The 22,860-nt window shown below is 41.8% G+C and overlaps 1 long non-coding RNA gene across 5 annotated transcripts in view; it reads right to left on the reverse strand.

Moving 5' to 3' along the window:
- The window catches only part of LOC140187130 (uncharacterized), a 47,867-nt gene extending 26,101 nt beyond the window's left edge, over window positions 1-21,766 (reverse strand). For 3 of the 5 annotated variants that reach the window (XR_011883011.1, XR_011883007.1, XR_011883010.1), the window contains exons 1-2: window positions 21,647-21,766; window positions 20,643-20,749 (exon numbers count right to left, since the gene is read on the reverse strand). This is a non-coding gene — a long non-coding RNA (uncharacterized lncRNA). Of the gene's footprint in view, window positions 1-6,361; window positions 7,107-20,642; window positions 20,750-21,646 lie in introns of those variants that run through there. The other 2 variants (XR_011883009.1, XR_011883008.1) reach the window with 2 other exon arrangements.
- Between the last annotated feature and the right edge of the window lie 1,094 nt (window positions 21,767-22,860).

Below are 22,860 nucleotides of genomic sequence, written 5' to 3' on the forward strand. Positions count from 1 at the left end.
TTTCAAGAATTAGGTCTTGCTGGTGCCTTCTGAATTCCATTTAGGGTTTCTCCATTCAGAAATTACACATGTGGTTGAGGTTACACTGTGGAATGTGCTCTGAGTCAGGAGCAGAAGCCAAGTCTTCCCTGAAGAAAGAGTATCTGCGAGCTGTTCTGGAACTCATGGTGTTAAGAGGTAGTCTACAAGAATGTGAACTGGCCTGTACTGATAATGGTCCCTTATGCTTGACAGCATTTCCAGTTTGCTTTGGATCTCTGAGATGCTGAACCGTCATCTTCTCTCCTGGACAGAACATCTGGGAGCCCTGGCCATCTTATGATGAGATTATGGTTGGAAACAGTGGAGGACAAAGTGTGTTCCAAGTTTCCAAAAATTAGTCTGCAGTGTCCTTTGTCTCAATGTGCAAATATAAACAGAACTAACTTTGGGAAGAAGGAACCAAGAGAGAATCATGTTTTATCTAGGTGTTTTCAAAGCTCTATGACAGGCTGCTAAACTGCATGATTATCCAGTCTAATATGGAGGTAAAAACATGGGCAACCTTGATTTAGTTTAGGATTAAGCAAACCATAATAAGAAAATCCCAAGTCCCAAATTTTGAATTTTCTCTCTGTTTAAAAAATAATTTAGAAGGCCCACCAGCGCCTTTACTTCCTGAGAAAACTAAAGAAATTTGGCCTGTCCCCTAAAACCCTCACTAACTTTTATAGATGCACCGTAGAAAGCATTTTTCTAGGGTGCATCACAACCTGGTATGGAAGTTGTCCTGTCCAAGACCGAAAGAAGCTGCAGAAGATCGTGAACATGGCGCATTACATCACACAAACCAATCTTCCGTCTGTGGACTCACTTTACACCACACGCTGTCGGAGCAGTACTGCCAGGATAATCAAGGACATGACCCACCCAACCAACACACTTTTTGTCCCTCTTCTCTCCGGGAGAAAGCTCAGGAGCTTGAAGACTCGTATGGCCAGATTTGGGAACAGCTTCTTTCCAACTGTGATAAGACTGCTGGACGGATCCTGACCTGGATCTGGGCCGTACCCCCCAAATATCTGGACCTGTCTCTCGGTTTTTTTGCACTACCTTACTTTCCATTTTTCTATTTTCTATTTATGATTTATAATTTAAATTTTTAATATTTACTAATTTTTACTATTTTTAATATTTAATATTTGTAATCAAGGGAGTGGGAAGCGCAGATCAAATATCGCTGTGATGATTGTACATTCTAGTACCAATTGTTTGGAGACAATAAAGTATAAAGTATAAAGTATTCACTTGTATTTCATCTACCAAAGTGCATGACTATACACTTCATGACACTATATTCCATCTGTCACTTTTTTGCTTGTTGTCCTAATTTGTCTAAGTCCTCCTGTAGCCTTTCTACTTCCTCAAATTTAACTGTCCTTCCACCTATCTTTGTATTGTCCACAAATTTCAACACAAAGCCATCAACCCTATCATCCAAATCATTGACATATAATGTAAAAAGAAGTGGTCCCAACATTGACCCCTGTGGAAAACCACTAGTCATCAGCCGCCATCCACAAAAGGCTCCCTTTATTCCCACTCTTCGCCTCCTGTTGATCAGCCAATGCTCTATCCAAGCTATTATCTTTCCTGTAATACCATGGGCTCTTAATTTGTTATTGTGGCAGCTTGTCAAAGGGCTTTTGAAAATCCAAGTACACAACATTCACCGATTCTCCTTTGTCTATCCTGCATGTAATTTCTTCAAAGAATTCCAACAAATTTGTCAAACAAGATTTTCCCTTAAGGAAACCATGCTGACTTCAACCTATTTTATCATGTGCCTCTAACTACCTTGAAACTGCAACATTAACAATCGAATTCAACATCTTCCCAACCACTGAAGTCAGGCTAATTGGGCTGTGATGTCCTTTCTTCTGTCTCTCTCCCTTCTTGAAGAGTGGAGTGACATTTGTGACTTTCTAGTCCTCTGGAACTATGCCAGAACTTATTGATTCTTGAAAGGTCATTACTAATGCCTCCACAATCTTTTCAGCTGAGGTAGACCAGGTGATTTATCTATCTTCAGACCTTTCAGTTTCCCAAGCTTCTTTCCCCTAGTTGGCAACTTCACTTACTTCTGCCCCTGACACTCTCAAACTTGCAGCAAAATGCAAATGACTTCCATAGTGAAGACTGATGCAAAATACTTATTCAGTTCATCTGCCACTTCCTTGTCCCCCAGTACCGTCATTTTCCAGCGGTCCAATATTTACTCCTGCCTCTCTTTTTACACTTTGTACATCTGAAGAAGCTTTTGGTATCCTCATTATTATTATTGGCTACCTTTATATTCCTACTTTTCCTTTATAACTTTTTAGTTATCTCCTGTTGGTTTATAAAATATTCCCACTTACTTGCCACTAATTTTTGCTCTATTGTATGCCCTCTCTTTGGCTTTTATGTTGGTCTTGACTTCCCTTGTCAGCCACAGTGTGTATCCTGCCTTTGGAATGCTTCTTCTTTGGGTTGTGTCTATCCTGCACCTTCTGAATTGCTCCCAGAAACTCCAGCCACTGTGGCTCTGCCATCATCCTTGCTAGTGTTCACTTCCAATCAATTTTGGTTAGCTCCTCTCTTTTGACTACATGTGGACTACAAATTACAACTGGAAATAGAAAAGGCTTGTCAGAAGGGCAGTGTTATGATAATTGTGGGGGATTTTAACATGCGAGTGGATTGGGAAAATCAGGTCGGCACTGGATCTCAAGAGAGAGAATTTGTAGAATGTCTGCGAGATGGCTATTTAGAACAGCTTGTTGTTGAGCCTACTAGGGGATCGGCTGTACTGGATTGGGTATTGTGTAATGAACCGGAGGTGATTGGAGAGATTGAGTTGAAGGAACCCTTAGGAGGCAATGATCATAACGTGATTGAGTTCACTGTGAAATTAGAAAAAGAGAAGCCGAAATCTGATGTGTCGGTATTTCAGTGGAGTAAAGGAAATTACAGTGGCATGAGAGAGGAACTGGCCAAAGTTGACTGGAAAGAGACACTGGCGGGAAAGACAGCAGAGCAGCAGTGGCTGGAGTTTATGCGAGAAATGAGGAATGTGCAAGACAGGTATATTCCAAAAAAGAAGAAATTTTCGAGTGGAAAAAGGATGCAACCGTGGTTGACAAGGGAAGTCAAAGCCAATGTTAAAGCAAAAGAGAGGGCATACAAGGAAGCAAAAATTAGTGGGAAGAAAGAGGATTGGGAAGTTTTTAAAACCTTACAAAAGAAAACCAAGAAAGTCATTAAGAGAGAAAAGATTAACTATGAAAGGAAGCTAGCAAATAATATCGAAGAGGATACTAAAAGCTTTTTCAGGTATATAAAGAGTAAAAGACAGGTGAGAGTAGATATAGGACCGATAGAAAATGATGCTGGAGAAATTGTAATGGGAGATGAGGAGATGGCAGAGGAACTGAATAAGTATTTTGCATCAGTCTTCACTGAGGAAGACAGCAGTATACCGGACACTCAAGGGTGGCAGGGAAGAGAAGTGTGCGCAGTCACAATTACGACAGAGAAAGTACTTAGGAAGCTGAATAGGCTAAAGGTATATAAATCTCCTGGACCAGATGGAATGCACCTTCGTGTTCTGAAGGAAGTAGCTGTGGAGATTGCGGAGGCATTAGCGATGATCTTTCAAAAGTCGATAGATTCTGGCATGGTTCCGGAGGACTGGAAGATTGCAAATGTCACTCCGCTATTTAAGAAGGGGGCAAGGAAGCAAAAAGGAAATTATAGACCTGTTAGCTTGACATCCGTGGTTGGGAAGTTGTTGGAGTCGATTGTCAAGGATGAGGTTACAGAGTACCTGGAGGCATATGACAAGATAGGCAGAACTCAGCATGGATTCCTTAAAGGAAAATCCTGCCTGACAAACCTATTACAATTTTTTGAGGAAATTACCAGTAGGCTAGACAAGGGAGATGCAGTGGATGTTGTATATTTGGGTTTTCAGAAGACCTTTGACAAGGTGCCACACATGAGGCTACTTAACAAGATAAGAGCCCATGGAATTACAGGGAAGTTACATACGTGGATAGAGCGTTGGCTGATTGGCAGGAAACAGAGAGTGGGAATAAAGGGATCCTATTCTGGTTGGCTGCCGGTTACCAGTGGTGTTCCACAGGGATCAGTGTTGGGGCCGCTTCTTTTTACATTGTACATCAACGATTTAGATTATGGAATAGATGGCTTTGTGGCTAAGTTTGCTGACGATACGAAGATAGGTGGAGGGGCCGGTAGTGCTGAGGAAACGGAGAGTCTGCAGAGAGACTTGGATAGATTGGAAGAATGGGCAGAGAAGTGGCAAATGAAGTACAATGTTGGAAAGTGTATGGTTATGCACTTTGGCAGAAAAAATAAACGGGCAGACTATTATTTAAATGGGGAAAGAATTCAAAGTTCTGAGATGCAACGGGACTTGGGAGTCCTGGTACAGGATACCCTTAAAGTTAACCTCCAGGTTGAGTCAGTAGTGAAGAAGGCAAATGCAATGTTGGCATTCATTTCTAGAGGAATAGAGTATAGGAGCAGGGATGTGATGTTGAGGCTCTATAAGGTGCTGGTGAGACCTCACTTGGAGTACTGTGGGCAGTTTTGGTCTCCTTATTTAAGAAAGGATGTGCTGACGTTGGATAGGGTACAGAGGAGATTCACTAGAATGATTCTGGGAATGAGAGGGTTAACATATGAGGAACGTTTGTCCGCTCTTGAACTGTATTCCTTGGAGTTTAGAAGAATGAGGGGAGACCTCATAGAAACATTTCGAATGTTAAAAGGCATGGACAGAGTGGATGTGGCAAAGTTGTTTCCCATGATGAGGGAGTCTAGTACGAGAAGGCATGACTTAAGGATTGAAGGGCGCCCTTTCAGAACAGAAATGCGAAGAAATTTTTTTAGTCAGGGGGTGGTGAATCTATGGAATTTGTTGCCACGGGCAGCAGTGGAGGCCAAGTCATTGGGTGTATTTAAGGCAGAGATTGATAGGTATCTGAGTAGCCAGGGCATCAAAGGTTATGGTGAGAAGGCAGGGGAGTGGGACTAAATAGGAGAAAATGGATCAGCTCATGATAAAATGGCAGAGCAGACTCGATGGGCCGAATGGCCTACTTCTGCTCCTTTGTCTTATGGTCTTATAGACTCTGCAATTCCCTTTACCCACTGTTACATCTGACTTTAGCTAGTTCTTCTCAAATTGTGGGGTGATTTCTGTCATATTATGGTCACAGGCCATGAAGAGTTCCATTACCTTATGCTCTCTAATCAATTCTGGTTAATTTCATTACACCCAGCCCATAATAGCTTGTCCTCCAATGGGCTCAATCAAGAGCTGATCTAATAAGCCATTGTGTAGGCATTCTACAGATTCCCCTTCTTGGGATCCAGCACCAATCTGATTTTCGCAATCTACCTGCATATTGAAATCCCCTATGAGTGTCGTAACATTGCATTTTCTATCTCCCATTGTAATTTGTAGCCCACTTCTTTACCACTATTCGGGGGCCTGTATATAACTTCCATCAGGGTTTTCTTAGCTCTACCCATGAGATTTCTACATCTGCCAATCCTATGTTACCTCTTTCTAAGGATATGATTTTTTTTTACCAACAGAGCCACCCACCCCCTCTGCCTACCTACCTGTTGTTTTGATACAATGTGTATCCTTGAGTGTTAAGCTCCCAGCTATAATCTTCTTTCAGCCATGATTCAGTGATGCCTACAATGTCATATGTACCACTCTGTAACTGTGCTACAAGTTCATCTGGCGTACTCTGTATACTGTGTGCTGTTGTGATGTGAACAAAGTCACCGGAGGACACTGAAGCCAATGGATACAGATGTGTTTTATTCAACAAAATGAGACACTCTTGGAGGCAGAGGACTGTTTGACCCAATATGTTATACACTGAAGATCAAAGGTCCAGCAAGACAACTCTATAGTTGCAATGTTTCTACAGTGCTTTCTTTGAATTACACATAATTTTCACACCTCCTTCTTTGTACCCACACTCCAGACACCCAAAATGAATGTTAATCAGCATCTCTGTTTTTCAGTTAACTGGTTTCCACAGCTCCAGGATGCTATTGTCCGGGACTGCATTTTAAATTTAATCTACAATCCATGTTCAGGTCTAAAGTTTGGTTGCTTAAGTAAATATTTGCTATATACCCTGTACTCTCGCTGTGAAATGGGGACACGTGTTTTTCCCTTATTGGGGAGTGAGAGACAGCCTGTGGAATGTCGAATACCAGTTGAACGAGTAGTTTTTAGGGTACCCCAATTACTCTATGTGCATCTACATCTATGAAATCATCCCCAATGGCTACCTGCAAGACTCTAAGCAGAGATTCTTTCAGAAATTTGACCAACAGTCTTTAAAATGCAGCTTCATCATCTGTATGCCTGCTGCCTCCTTCTTTGCTGGCCAATTGCAGATTAATCCCCTTCTTTATCTTCAACCCTTCATTTACTGATATCTAAAACTCGGCAGTGGCTATCAGTGGTTACTCGTCAGGGCACCAGCAAGGTAAACATATCAGGCTCACAGGTCCTCTCATTAACGTACTGAAGGGGTTGGGGCGATCCCTATTTGAATGATTGCAAGGACCTCAGCCTGGTGCCAGCCCCTTCCGGACTGTCTATTTGATCACTGTCCCAACCACTGAAAGGGCCCAGTTCATTTGCACTCACTCCCCATTCAGGTCGGGGTAACCCTCAGATGCTGTGTGTAATTTATTTTCTTTCTCGGTCTTACCACCATCGAAGTTGTGGAACTTGATGTCTCTGCTGTAACTCGGATCCCTTTCAATCTATTTTTTCCGAATGTTTTTCTGTACTGAACTATACAGCTAATCATCTGTCTTCAGCTAACAGAGTACCATTACTATTATACCTTCACATGCTATTCACGGTTTGCTGTTGCATTCTCTCGGTGCCCTCTTCCTTTGCATTTACTGTCGGTCTACTTCCATCATCTGAGCTCAGGGCTGATGCACCCAGCAGGTGTTCCTTACTTGAGTTCTCTGCAATGGCATTGTTACCAGGTACACTTGATCTCTTGCTCTGTCTGTGAGGGTGACAAGAAGGTAGGTCACACGGTTTAACTTGGGTCCAGTGTTTCTGCTGGCTACCTCATCAGGACTGCACAGCAACACAGGCATCATTCGTCTGGAGCACCACCTGTGGTTCAATCCACCTGGGAGTGAACCCTGTCCTTTCAACCAGCTCTCTTACCTGACTAGGTCACCTGGCTGTGGGAGGACTATCTTCTCTCCCTCTGGCTCTCTCTGATCTGCAATATGTTGCTGTTGCTTTGTTCAATCCCTCAATGCTAACCTGATTGCAGTGTAATCTTATTCAATTGGCCACTGTAGTTTCTTCCTGTACACTTGTAATTTATGCTGCTTCTTGGTCTTCCATTGTCCTCCTTGCACTGATGTCTGCTCACTCGTTCCTTTTTTGCTCCTTGCCATCCCCTTTCTGGTGAGCCTTTACTTCAATCACTGCTCCCTCCTCAGGCAGCAACACTACTTCAAACAGCTCCTCACTGTGTTTGGCCCCTACCCTTGGAACCTCCTGACATGATTCCTACAGAGTGCCCTGTCTCTCCTCCCTTCCTGGAGCTGCTGTCTCTTTGTGGCCCATGCTAGCTGCTTTGCAGGTCACACATGTTTGCTGTCCCTGTCTTGTCCGTGTTATTTTACCTTTTCCTGAGTTTATAATCCACACTTGCCTTACTCAGTGCATCTATTCCCAGGATAGTACCTTCATTGATTGGGCACATCTAGAAATCTACAGCAAGCTGCACTCCCTCAATCTCTGGTACCTGGGGCTGACTCCTCTCCGCCCTCATTGTTTCACCTCCTGTACTGGTAATGTAACTTGCCTCTCCAGTCGTGGGCAAGGGTAGATCAGTTATTGATACCCTGTGACAACTAACATCCCACCTTGCTGGTCCCCTAATAAACTTCTTGTGTATATCGGTGGATGACCTCCACTTGCAATTGGGGCTGTCATTAGCTGTTGTGTGACCCAGCTCTGTAATCTGGTCAGCAGTCATATCGGAAAGAGATACTGCTACTGTGGATTCTGCCACTGCAGGTGAGAGGTTTTCACACTTCGCCCTCTTTTTGGGACACTGCCTCCAACCATGGTCTGAGAAGCCACAGCTGTAACAAATCATCTCCTTTACCTGCTCACACCTACTCCAGAAGTTCCTTGCTACGTGCCCCGGCTGCTGGCACACAAAGCAAGTTCTCTGTCACTTACAGCCACTTTATGACTTCTCTTGCTCCTCCTCTTGTCTTTCTTACCGGCCCATGATATTATCGCAGAGTAGATCAATCCCATCACTGTCCACATACCTAAAACTACCTGGTGGGCTGAGCTCAGGCTTCCTTCAGCATTTTCAGGAAGACTGGGTCATCCTTCCTTGGATTATCCAAACCTGAATACTCTTCATACGCTTGATATTTACGTTCTGCATAATCCATGGCAGGCTCTTCAGCTCTCTGAACCACTGACATTATTGTTCCTCAGTTGCTCTCACCTCCCTCAGTCACTTCCTCCTTAAAGAAGCAATATCTCTCTTCATTGCTGGTATTCCCAGCAGTTGCTCATGTACCATCCTGCACTCCCTTGGCCATATTTTCCCACATTTTCCTCGGGCACTTCGCTTTAACCAACAGGTGTATATCTTTAGGTTGCTTCTGCTGAATTTCAATCATTTCCTTACGCTGGAACCAGAATTCTACATTCCTGCAGGTGATCATAAGTGAGGGCAACTTTGACAAAATGCTCTGCTTCTCTCTGGGGTGAAGGGCTTAAGGATGGCTGTAATCATAGTGAAAGGTAGGCTTGGGTCATCAGGGTTCTCAACCTATCATTCCTACCTCAGTAGGTGTTATCCCAACAGATATATGCAGGTATAACCTCTCCCTCAAATGTCGCCACACTTATTCCCACAAGATATAAATGTGGATAAAAATTAAACACTACATACTTTAAATCACAGAGTACATACTCTGCAATCTGCCACTTATGTGCATCTGAACTCCTTGTGCGTGTTGTATTCATTTGCATTTGAAACTGTTACACCAGGGTTACGGATGTATTCTTAACAAAAGCATTTGCAAGATACAGTTCCTGGAATGAGTATATACACACCCCACTGGCATCCCAAACTGTCAGTGACCACCCTATGCTACTGGTGGCCCCTTCTCACTAAAGGAGCACACAAATGTTTAGTCTCTTACATAAACACATATTCCTGAATGCACGCCACACTACTTATATATCTACTAGTTCAGCTCTCTGCCATGTTCATGATACTTCATGATCTCATAGTCAGCGACCCAAACAGGTCCAAAAATGAGTGCTAATTCGAAAAACACTCACACACTGAGTCTGCTGAGATCGATGGCCACCCACCTCGGTGGGTCACAAAGGCATCCCGGACAAGAGTCCAAGTGTTGTAACATGAACAAAGTCACCAGAGAGACACTGAAGCTAATAGGTACAGAAATGTTTTATTCACCAAAATGAGACAGTTTTGGAGGAAGAGGCCTGTTTGACCCACTATTACATGATATTTTATAGCTAAAGATCAAATTTTCCTGGAGTAGGAAAATTCTATAGTTACAATGCTTTGAATTACATATAATTTTCACACTTCCTTCTTTGCACTCACACTCCAGACACTCAAAATAAATGTTAATCAGCATTGTCTGGTCTTCAAATAACTGGTGTCCACAGCTCCAGGAAACTATTGTCCAGGGCTGCATTTTAAACTTAATTTACAATCCATTTTCTGGTCTAAAGAGTGGTTGCTGAAGGAAATATTTGCTCTATGCTGTAACTCCAGAATATGCCCTAACATATGCATTCAAATATAAAATCTTCAGTCCTGTATTCACCTTCCTTTATGATTTTGTTCCTCTTTTATATTACAACTCATGCCATTGACTGCAATTTTATCCTGTCCTTTCTAGTGGTCCCACTGCACACTGCCTCAGTTTGTAAACCAATACTCCATTCTCAGCTCTATCACCCCGGTTCCCATTCCCCTGCCAAATTAGTTTAAACCCTCCCAAGCAGCTCTAGCAAACCTGCCCGCAAGGGTTTTACTCCCCCTCGGGTTCAGGTGTACCCGTCCCTTTTTGTACAGCTTGTGCATTCCCCAGAAGTGATCCCAATGACCCAGAAATTTGAACCCTTGCCCTCTGCACCAGTTCCTCAGTCACACATTTATCTGCCAATTGCTCCTACTCTTACCCTCACTGGTGTGTGGCACAGGCAGCAATCGAGAGATTACTACCCTGGAGGTCCTGTTTCTCAGCTTTCTACCTAGCTCCCTAAAATCTCTTTTCAGGAGCTTCTCACCTTTCCTACCTACGTCTTTGGGCCAATATGTACCAAGACTTCGGCTGCTCACTCTCCTCCTTTAGAATGCTGTGGACCTGCACCCACATCAGTCTCTAGAGATAATGGAGAATGGTGTGAAAAACGCAGTGAGCGGCAGTTCTGTGGGCAAAAATGCATTGTTAATGAGGTCAGGAGAATGGTCAGATGGGTTCAAACTGACATGAAGGCAACAGTAACTCAAACAAACCATGCGTTTTAACAGTGGTGTGCAGAAGAGCATCTCTGAATGCACAATACTTCAAACCTTGAAGTGGATGGACTACAGCAGCAGAAGACCATGAACATACACTCAGTAGCCACTTTATTAGGTACATGTGGTACCTAATAAAGTGGTCACTAAGTGTACTTTCCTTTCAAAATCTTACTTCGACTCACCAAATTGAGTTTCCAGCTTAATTGCTGGCATTATATTGCTCTGAAGTTTTTCTCAATTGTGGGGATGTAATTGTAATAAAACAAGCTGATCAAAGTTCAGATCAAAGTACATATATGTCACCATGTACGTCACTGAGATTCATTTTCTTATGGGCATACTCAATAAATCTATAATAGAATAATAATCATAATAGAATCAATGAAAGACCACCCCAACTTGGGTGTTCAACCAATGTGCAAAGGGCAACACACTGTGCAAATACAAAAAGAAAGAAATAATGATAAAAAAATAAATAAGCATTAAATATTGTGAACATGAGATGAAAAATCCTTGAAAGTGAGTCCATAGGTTGTGGGAACAGTTCAGTGATGGGACAAGTGAAGTTATTCCCTTTAGTTCAAGAGCCTGATGGTTGAGGGGAAATAACTGTCCCTGAACCTGACTGTGTGAGACCTGAGGCTCCTACACCATCTTCTTGATAATAGCAGCGAGAAGAGAGCATGACTTGTGTGGTGGGAGTCCCCGATAATGAATTCTGCTTTCCTGCAACGGCACTTCATGTAGATATGCTCAATGGTGGGGAGGGCTTTAACCTGTGATGGACTGGATCACATCCACTATTTTTTGTAGGATTTTCTGTTCAAGGGCATTGGTGTTTCCATACTAGACTGCGATGCAGCCAGTCAATAAACTCTCCATCATACCTTTATAGAAGTTTGTCCAAGTTTTAGATGTCACGCTGAATCTTCGCAAACTCTTTTAGAAGTAGAGGTGCTGCTGTTCTTTCTTTGTAATTTCACTGACATGCTGGGCCCAGGACAGGTCTTCTGAAATAATAACTCAGAGGAATTTAAAGTTGCTGACCCTCTCCACCTCAGATACTCTACTGGGGACTAGTTCATGGACATCTGGTTTCTTCCTCCTGAGGTCAATAATCAGCTCCTTGGTCTTGTTGACATCGAGTAAGATGTCGTTACGACACCACTCAGCCAGATTTTCAATCTCCCTCCTATATGCTGATTCATCACTACATTTAATTTGGCCTACAATAGTAGTTTTGTCAGCAAACTTGAATATGACATTGGAGCTGTGTTTAGCAACACATTCATAAGTGTAAAGCAGGTACAGCAGGGGCTCAGCACACAGCCTTGTAGTGCACCTATGTGGATGGAGGTCATGGAGCAGATGTTATTGCCAATCTGAACTGACTATGGTCTGCAAGTCAGGAAATCAAGGATCCAATTACACAAGGATGTATTGATGTCAATGTCTTGAAGCTTATTGATTACTTCTGAGGGGATAATGATATTGAATGCTCAGCTGTAGTCAATAGAGAGCATCCTGATATATGTACCTTTGCTGTCCAGATGTTCCAAGGTTGAGTGAAGAATCAATGAGATGGTATCTGCTGTGGTAGACAAATTGGAGCAGATCCAAGTTGCTTCTCAGGCAGGAGTTGATATATTTCATTACCAACCTCTCAAAATGCTTCATCACTGTGGATGTAAGTGCTACTAGATGATGGTTACCATGTTCTTCCTCGGCATCGGTATACAGTAATTACAGCCTGCCGGTATGGTTTCAAAAATAATGGAGGAGATTTGTTGTATTCAGTTCAGGCCAACCTTTTCATTGATTCAATGACTTTCAATAGCTTGTCAATGTTCGGCTTGGTTCCACTGGAAGATCCTTGGTCATAATATTAGAGAGTGGCAGACTGAGTATATGCTGTTCTTCTGGATGCAGCCATCTCTACTTATTGACCTCCTTATCCACCTGCTGGTTAACATGTGTGAAAAAAATCACCATGGCAACCCAAGGCAAACAGACACAACTTCATATACTGCAACAACAACAACCAATACTTTTGAAAGCAACACACAATTCTCTGCCTGCTTCCAAGATATATCAGGATTTAACATGAGTTTTTGCAGAACTCCTCAGCTTTGGAAGGGAGGACTGAAATCTCAACACCAGGTCTGGGGGTAGAAGGTAAAAGGTAAAAAGTTGTAATTTTGTAAGCAAAATCCTATGCAGGTACATTGTGCAGTTAATCCATTTGATTAATTTCTTCCTCAAAGTACTTGTCATGTTTGTGAACTCTGTCTGGTCCCATGAATAAGTTATTGCTCTTAGTGAGTATGTTATATATCATGTATTCAAATATTTAGCCTAGCAAATTCTCAGCTAGGCATTAACGTTGATTAATCAGTACAAGCCCAATCCATTTGCAATTCATACTTTAATAATCCAGGAAAGAAGCCAAGTTTAGATAAACTTTGTCTTATTGGGTTACTGGTTTCCTGTGAAAGCAGAAAGGGAAAATACAGCTCAGGAATTTGACTCTCTTAGCACACCTGGCAACTTTGGGATTTAGCTGAGTCTGAGAGCTTTCATGTTGCAGTCCCTTTAGACAACACTGGCAATAATGTCCAGTTCTGCAGCATTTTTAATAGCTAGGGGCCACATCCGGAGAATTCCCTGCTATCATGTGCCAAAAATACTCTGACTCTCATAATGCATCATGTGTTTTACAACTGCTTGTGTTTTAATTTTGACGGACATGATGCAGCTCAGTGTGAGCTTCTGTTCATGTTCTTTTTGCAGGCAGACCTGCAATTTACTTTCTCTGACATGCATAATTAGCAATTTACTCCTAGCACAGAATTGATTTGGAGACATTTACATCTCTGATCAGAATAGTCTACTCTAGCTTCATATATGGTCTTGGAGAGAAACAGATCTGTGATGTTTAGAAGTGCTTAGAAGTGTAGAGTTCAATTTATTTATGCATTGGATTTACATTTCATTTAAGTGCCTTCTTGAGTTACATAAAGAAGTCAATGTTATATTGTTAAACATGCTGTAGTTCTCTTTCACACTTATGGTTATGCTGTGCTGTGTTCTGTATTGGCTGTTCACTTTTATGTGGGATAGTATATTAATGGCTTGCTTCATAAGTAGACCCTGGGTGGGTAAAAGCTCCTGCAACCTGGATTTAATCCTGATTTCCATGCTGGCTGTATGGAGGCTGCTTATCTTCCCTGCGACTGCATGAGTTTTCTCTCTCAAGGAGGAGGAGAAGATGGCGGCGCGACGCAGCTTGCGCGGCCACTCCGCTGAACGATATCTGTAATCTGTCAAATAGGGTGCCGTGCACAATCCTGATTTGATGGATACAGACGTGAGAGAACGGAGGAACGTCTGGAGGAAGTTCTGAAATGCCTTTTTCGCTGCCACTGTTACTGTGTGATCCCGAATCTCCGGAGGGGAAGGCCCCGAGTCCTCGGCTTTGCTTGTTTCTCGGTGGCCGGGGCGGGATCAAAGCTCTCGGCAGAGATGGTGATCGGTGCTCGGTGTCGAAGGGCTGGTCGGAGGCTTGAAGTTTTCGGACGGACTCAGAGTCAGCTATGATTGGGTGCTTCCAATGCATCGACAGTTGTCGGTGCCTGGAGGTTTATGGCAGAGAGAGTTTCTCCTTCTGCCGCCTGCTATCGGGGACTTTCGGAGGTTGATCGGAACTTTGAGACTTTTTTTTACCTTTCCCATGGTCTGTTCTTTATCAAATTATGGTATTGCTTTGCACTGCTGTAACTATATGTTATAATTATGTGGTTTTGTCAGTGCTAGTCTTTGGTTTGTCCTTTTTTTTTGTGATATCATCTGGAGGAACATTGTATCATTTCTTAATGCATGCATTCATTTCTAAATGAGAATAAATGAGGTCTGAGTGTCCTCACAATCTAATTTAATCTAATCAACCCAGAAATGCCTACTGCAAATTGCTGCTGGTGTGAGATGAGTCGTAAAGAGTGGGGAGATAAGATCATGGTGAATATTAGTAGGGGATAGGAATGATCTGTGAGCTCAGAGTGCTGATTGAGTTCCTATCGTGTTATTTATTTATATATATAATTTATCTATCTACCTATCTATCTGTACCTTTATTTATTTATTTAATTTATTTATTGAGATACAGCATGGAGTAGACCCTTCCACCCTTCGAGCCACACTGCCCAGCAACGCCCGATTTAACCCTAGACTAATCACAGGACAATTTACAATGACCGGTTAGCCGATCAATTGGAATGTCTTTGGACTGTGAGAGGAAATCAGAGCACCCGGAGAAAACCCACACGGTCACGAGGAGAATGTACAAACGTCATCCAGGCATTGGCCGGATTTGAACTTGGGTCATGCTAACCACCCAGCTTTATATTATTAGGAAATATAATAATAAAGTATAATATAAAATGTCATCAAACAACTGACACTGGGGAATCAACTGACACCAGGGACCCTCCAAAGTGCAAGTGGATGACTGACATTTTCTTTATTCAGTCTCTTCGCTTTAGGATTTGGGTTATTAAAGAAAGTGATTAGAGATTACTCAGGAAATGGAAATAAAACTTCCAAGTAATTCTGACTCTCCTGGAACTGCTAAATATTGAATAATATGAAGGAAGAATAGAAAGAATCAATCTGATTTCTTCCAGTTATTTTAAAAATTATTGAAACCCAGGGATAATTAATTTATCACCTGCATGCAGAGATGATCGTTATTTGCATGTTAATGCTAATTATGATTCATGATTTATTCTTTGCCTGACAGCAGGCAATTGTTTCCTTTTCTTGTATATCACCCATAATATTAACTTTTCATTAAAAGCCATGTATGAGGTTAGTTGTAGTAATAACACCCTACAGAGTTCCATATAGGCCAAGAATTGAACTTGTGACCTTCCTGCTGCTTTCTGTCTGTAGTTATGAATATGTTATGAATTTGAGCAGTTTGAAGAATAAAGAGTGCAGATTATATCATATTCTTGGTATGTGAGTATATTATTGTGAAAAAGCAGGTTTTGAATTATTTTACATTTAATGTACACCAAGCACTACTGTCAGGTTGAATTTTAGTCTTCAACACAAGGAAGCATGACTCAAATTAAAACTGCTTAAGGAGAACAAAGCTGAGCAAATCAGCCACTTGGGGGAGCAAGCAGCTCATCTATGAAAACGACAAACGACATGACAGATAGTGTAATAAGCAATGCAGATTTAATTTTCTCCTGAGCTTGCAGTACCTGAGACTTGTGCTCACTTGTACTTTGTCCTTATACTTCTCTTCCCAGTGTAGATTTACCCGTAAAATGGGACTACTGATTAGACTGAAAAAAATAGGCAGCGAAAGTGTTGAATAATTTCAAGATGATGTGAGAAGTCCCTGTTAAGTCTTTTTTCCCTAGGTGAGAGGTAGCTGTGATTCAAAAGATTTACTTTACTTTATTGTTGCCAAACAATTGATACTAGAGCGCACAATCATCACAGCGATATTTGACTCTGCGCTTTGCGCTCCCTTGAGTACAAATCGATAGTAAATATTTAAATTTAAATTATAAATCATAAATAGAAAATAGAAAATGGGAAGTAAGGTAGTGCAAAAAACCGAGAGGCTGGTCCGGATATTTGGAGGGTACGGCCCAGATCCGGGTCAGGATCCGTTCAGCAGTCTTATCACAGTTGGAAAGAAGCTGTTCCCAAATCTGGTTGTACGAGTCTTCAAGCTCCTGAGCCTTCTCCCGGAGGGAGGAGGGACGAAAAGTGTGTTGGCTGGGTGGGTCGTGTCCTTGATTATCCTGGCAGCACTTCTCCGACAGCGTGCGGTGTAAAGTGAGTCCAAGGATGGAAGATTGGTTTGTGCGATGTGCTGGGCTGTGCTCATGATCAGATTCAAGGTACAGTGCAGTATACAACTCTGAGATTTGTCTTCCCCAAAGGCAGTCATGAAACAAAGAAGAGGCATGGAACCCGTTCAAAGATAAAAAACACATCAACCCCACCTCCCCAATACACAAACAAAAATTGCGCAAATGGCATCAAAAAATGAGTGAAAACATAGAAGATAAATCCCAAAATCACAAGGCATACTTCAGTTCAGCTCAGTGTTCATAATCTGCAGGCTACCCCGATTTAAATATTGCCCAAGTTAGCAACAAAAGAGAGCGACCAAAAACTAGAACCCCTAATAAATGTGTACTAGAGTGCACAATCAACAAAGCGTATTGATTAAACCTTGCTCTGGCATCATTCTCTGACAGCATCGAGAGAGAGAGAGAGAGAGAGAGAGAGAGAGAGAACATTTAAACACAAGGACCTTCACTTGGGAGCAGCGAGAAAGAGAACAAGGCTGTCACTCACAGAGGTTAGCCCCAGGTAAGATTGCCTGCCGCAACCTGGACGAGAAATTAAAAAAATACTTTCATCTGCAGAAACAAGAATCTCTGAAGATACTGGAATCTGGAGTAACAAAATATTTGCTGGAAGAACTCAATGGGTCAAGCAGCATGTGTGGGAGGAAATGACTTATCAACGTTGAGGGACTATTCCCTCTGTGATTCCATGGTCCACCCTTGCCTGCACACCCATCTTTATCTGACCCAAGGCACCTCCCCTGTGCTCACAGTACATGACACACACTTGGCCTTGCAGCTACCTCACCACCATCCAGGGACCTAAACGGTCTTTCCATGTGAGGCAAAGCTCCAGATGCATCTCCCCAGTCTGATGCACTTAGTGCTCCTGATGTAACCTCCCTAATATCAGTGACCGTTTTGCAGAAAACAGATGCTCAGTCTGCAATGGTCATCTGGAACTCCAAGCTGCGGATCACTTCAACTCCCCTTCCTAATCCCACACTGACTTTCCTGTCCTTGACCTTCTCTCCTGCCAGGATGAAGCTCAACACTAACTGGAGGAACAACACCTTTTATATAGAATATTGAGTTTTCCAACTTGACGTTACCCCACCTCCACCCTCCATCTCTCCTTCTGATCCTCTGCTCCTCTTATTTTTGTTCTCTTTCCCACATGATCCCTAGCCCACTTCACCCATCTTTATTCCTCTCCCCCATCTATTTCCTCTGCCATTTACCAAAATGATTGTTGTTCTCACTTCCTTTACTTATCTGAATCCGATGCCTGTCTCCTTGCTTACCTCCTCCTGACCCCTATTTTCACACATCCCTCCAACAACCTTGCTCCATCTGCTTTTTCATCTCTCTTCATCTTCCTCCCTCTATCACTTATCTGCCAAAGACTTCCAGCTCCACACCTGCTCACCTACCTGGTATCTGGAACCACCTGCCTATCATCTTACACCCCTCCTCAGTTCACTAATCACTTCAGAACCCGTTCTTGCCACTTTCCACCTCGTCTTTACACTGGCTGTCTCACCTCTCCACTCTCAGTCCTGACACAGGGTTTCGACCCAAAATGTCAAAAATTCCTTTCCTCCCACAGATGCTGCTTGACCCACTAAATTCTTCCAGCACTTTGTTGCTTTTGTCTGCAGCTGGGTGACTCTGGGCCAAATGGAATATTAATTTGGCCATTATTATTATCAAGAACCTAAGCTAAGTAATTCCCTCCCTGAACCCTTGCTTCTTGGCTGGTTTGTTTTTACACCTACCCTTTTGACTCACCACTGATTGCCTTCTTGAGTCACCACTGATTTTTGTTTGATAATGCTCCTTTGATGCCTTTTACTCATACTGCACCATTACGGATATTGCATAAATGGGAGCAGTTCTTGCTGTTATTGCTGTTAAATGACTTGAACTCAATTCAGGGACTGTGGGCTGCAAAGCTGACACTGTAGCCAAAAGGCTTATCGACAAGCAGGAAGGGAATTCAAAACCTTTCTCTGGGGTGAATTCTTTTGTTTGTGGCAGATGTTAACAGTTAACAGCAGTTTACCATTAAGACTTAATTATTTGTTGTCTGTTTCTGGCAGAGAATATTGTGAATAAAATGTTAATTCCACCAGTAAGATTCTGCTCAGTTGTGGAAAAGTCACATTTTGTTCAAAACCCCCATAATGGTTTGTATTCTTGTGTTCCAAGATTGGGATTTTTAAATTGGTAAATGCAAGAACATGGCTCCCAAACTAACAATGGACCAATAAAGCTGTAGCTGTAAATTTGACAGGTCCTATCAAATTTGTGTTTAAACAAGCCTTTAACACCATATTTTGTTTGATTCTGGAGCTTTTAGAGGCTGATTTAACTATTAAAACTGTTATAAACACTCATTGTGTTGGATTATTCTACAAATTGTTCTCAAAGGAAGCAAAGGCAGTTATCCATTATTTAGATTAGTTCGATAAAAGAGAGAATTCTGAAAATAATCTGCAAACCAGACAGCATCTGAGAGAGAAAAATACAGTTGACTATCTTTCTCCAGGACTTGGATAAATTAAGGGATATATTATCTCCCTGTGACTGCATGTGGTTTCCTCCTGGTTAGCAGGTTAATCAGTCATTTTAAATTGTCCCCTGACTAAGCTAGGGTTAAATTGGGGGTTGGTGTGAGGCCTGAAGGGCCTATTTTGCTCTGTTTGAAGGTATAAGCAATGCTTCACAGTACACGTGACCGGGTTCAGTTCCTGCTGCCACCTGTGGGGAGTTTGTACGTTCTCCCCGTGACCACGTGGGTTTCCTCCGAGTGCTCCAGTTCCCTCCCACAGTCCAAAGATGTTCCAGTTGATAGGTTCATTGGTCAGTGTAAATTGTCCTGTGATTAGGCTAGGGTTAAATTGAGGGTTGCAGGGTGGTGCGGCTCGAAGGGCCGGAAATGCCTATTCTACACCGTATCTCAATAAATAAATCAATAAAGATAGAAACGATAGATAATATAGCAAATTGGAGAGCTATGCGGAAGGGAAGAGTTAGGTAGATCTTAGAGTAGGTTAAAAGGTCGGCAAAACATCATGGCTGTTCTATGTTCTACATGTGAGGAAAAGCAGGGAGAGTAGAGACAAGGTTCTATGATACGATGGAAGACAAGAGAAATTGAATGATCCATGAGATGGCAGCTGAAGGAGAAAGATAAGACAATGTATGAGTAGTGAGGTGAATCAGTTATGAAATAATTAAAAGAGAGAAGAAATGATGCTGACTAAGGACTGTAATGTGTTTAGATGGATGGAAATGCATTGTAATTCCAGCTTGATTTGAGGGAAACTGAAGAAATCTGAGTAGGTCGACGACAGAACGTCAAACTTACATGTGATTGTTAACTCAGAATATTGCCTCCAGAATAAATCAAAGTAATCCATGTAATGGTCACCCAGTCAGCCTTCAGTTTCAAGAAACCGCACTGTAAGTGAAGATGTCTAAGTAGATCCCTATTTCATCAGCAAAGGGGTATGACTGTGGAGGAACACATATTGTCACAGCAAAGCAGAATATCTCACAATGGTCACTTCCTCTGAAATGCTGGTGGAAATGGAAACTGAACTAGATCTTGCCAAGAGGCAAGGTTTCTTCAGAATACTGAAAGCAGTTAGGTTACTTCAGCAGTTTCTCCCAAATTCAAAAACCCTGCTATCCAGAAGAATAAGATTAGCAACAGTAGGGGAACTCCGTGATCTGCAGCTTCCCCCCCAAGATGCACATTATTCTGGCTTAATTTTCCTTCATAATTACTGGATCTAAAACCTAAAACCTGGAACAGATCTTCAACAGAAAGACTGTTTACCACTAACCTTTCATCGGCATTGAAAGGAATGATCAATAAATTATTGTTTTTCATATCTATAAAATGAATCAAGAACTATTCCGTGTGACAATAATTGCTCTTACACTCAGTGGCCACCTTACATCTGCTCGTTAATGCAAATATTTAATCATCCAATCATGTAGCAGCAACTAATGCATAAAAGCATGCAGACATGGTCAATAGGTTCAGTTGTTGTTCAGATCAAATGTCAGAATGGGGAAGAAATGTGAACTAAGTGACTCTGACCTTTGAATTATTGTTGGTGCCAGACGGGGTGGTTTCAGTATCTCAGAAGCTGCGGATCTCTTGGGAATTACATGCACAGCAGTCTCCAGAGTTTACCAGGAATGGTGCTATAAAACAGAGAAAAAAAAACATACAGTGAGCAGCAGTTTTGTGGGCCAAAGTGCCTTGTTAATGAGAGAGGTCAGAGGAGAATGGCCTCTTTCTTCACTAATAGATTATTTTTAAATGCAGAAGCAATAGCGGGCCACACAATCTTAATGCAGAAAACCAATTTCTGATGTAGACGCCCCCCCCCCAACACTTAAAATTGCCTTGTTTCTGTTAATAAGCTCTATTGCTTCGACTCAAATTTACATTTTGACTAAGTATTATCTGGACATCCCTTAGTGTGGAACATATTTCTCCAAGGGATGAACATGAAACCTGAAAGCAACTAAGTACAAAGCAGCCTGTGAAGGGAAACATCCCATCTCCTTCGATGCAGTTGATATATATCGATACTTATTGACCCAGTAATGAAATATTTAATGTTCATTAAGGTTAGATGGATTAAATAATGTCATAAACTTTGAAGTACCTTGATGGAAAGTTCATAAGAAACTGCTAGTTATTTCATAATATCATAGCTACCATTGTAAAGCAGCTGTCAAAATAGAAGGGAGGGATTAAACTCTCTTCCTTGTGCATAGTTGAGTTATTTTGCATAAAATTGCTTCTAAAGCAGTTGGTGATCCATTTACCGTGTTAAAATATTTGAACAGATCAGGAAATCTATTAGTAAAGAAAACTAATCTCATCCACACTCTGGATTACCTCGGGTCTGTTTCCATTTACCGTGAGAAACTTGTAACGTTACACAACTCTTTACCTGAAAGTCAATGATTCCATATCTAAACTTCTCCAAACCTTTCACTATCACCTCACTGTTTGAAGATGCATGAATTTTCTTGCATTTCCCTGTGGAGGAGCCTTTCCAGGACTGAACTGAAACTGGTTCCATTTACCTTTCGATGGTGTCCTGAATCGAAGTGCCTGGAAGATATACTGTTGAGTTGCAGTGATTTTGTTTCCTAATGCAAAGTCTCAGTCAGCTTTTAGTGCTACAAAAAGGAAAAAAGTTTTGATCAGGGATTTGTCATATGGGGATTATACACACAAAACAACATCCTCTCAGTTCCAAACTTGTGTCACTCTTGATACTTAAAGCTGCAGTTTCCTGAGCAACACAGTAACAGTGCCAAGGCTATGTGGAAGATGTGTGTACACAGCTTTTATTTAGCCTTTTTGTGCGGACTCTACTGGGCAGACGGGGGAAAGTGGATCTTCGAACGATGTCCTAGACTTCCAGAGAAATCATATGAAATAACTACCGTCTGCTGTCTCGGGCAATCCGAATACAGAAGAAAACTGGAGACTTTTAGCACAGATACTATAGGAAATCAAGCTGAAATGCACTGACAGTTTGTGATAGCACTGGATCAGTGGAGGGGAAAGAATACACAGTTAATTCATCTCCCATTCACTAGCAGCAAGCGTTGAGATATGTAGTTGAATTAAGTGAAGTCTGAGGATTCGATTCAATCAAACCTGTTTCAGGGCAGTTTTTGCCAGGAGACCACTGTTACATACTTTCTAACCCAATGATTCAATTCACCGTGAAATGTCAGGATAGCAACAGACCGTTCAGCTCTTCAAACTTGTCCCACAATTTAAAAGTTGCTGGTGAACGCAGCAGGCATTCACCAGCAACTTTTATGTGTGTTGCTTGAAATTCTAGCATCTACAGATTTCCTCGTGTTGTCCCACAATTTACTCAGTTTGTGTGGCAGACCTGAACTTGATCTCTGTCTTTGATTTGAATCTTATGGTTCCCTCAATGATCAGAAATCTTAGATTTTGGTCTTAAATGTTTCAACTAACTCAACATGTATGAAAGCGGTCTTCAGTTTCCCACTTTGTGTTGACAAAATGCTTCCCAACTGCATTCCTCAAAAAGCTAACAGTGATTTTAAGGCAGTTCATTTGCACCTTTACCAATATGACTGCTTACCTTAATCTAATCTACATCATAAAACAGACCCAAACATATGTTCAGAAAACTATAGGACCTCTGTCTAACTTAAAAATATGTAGAGTTATTTTTTACAGCATGAGATAAATCAATATGTTATGTTTGAAAGGTTAGGTTGTCAAATCTGTCAGAGGACATACTGGCAGG

The sequence above is a fragment of the Mobula birostris genome, chromosome 24 (genome assembly GCF_030028105.1).
Source record: "Mobula birostris isolate sMobBir1 chromosome 24, sMobBir1.hap1, whole genome shotgun sequence".
In the NCBI taxonomy this organism is placed as follows: Eukaryota; Metazoa; Chordata; class Chondrichthyes; order Myliobatiformes; family Myliobatidae; genus Mobula; species Mobula birostris.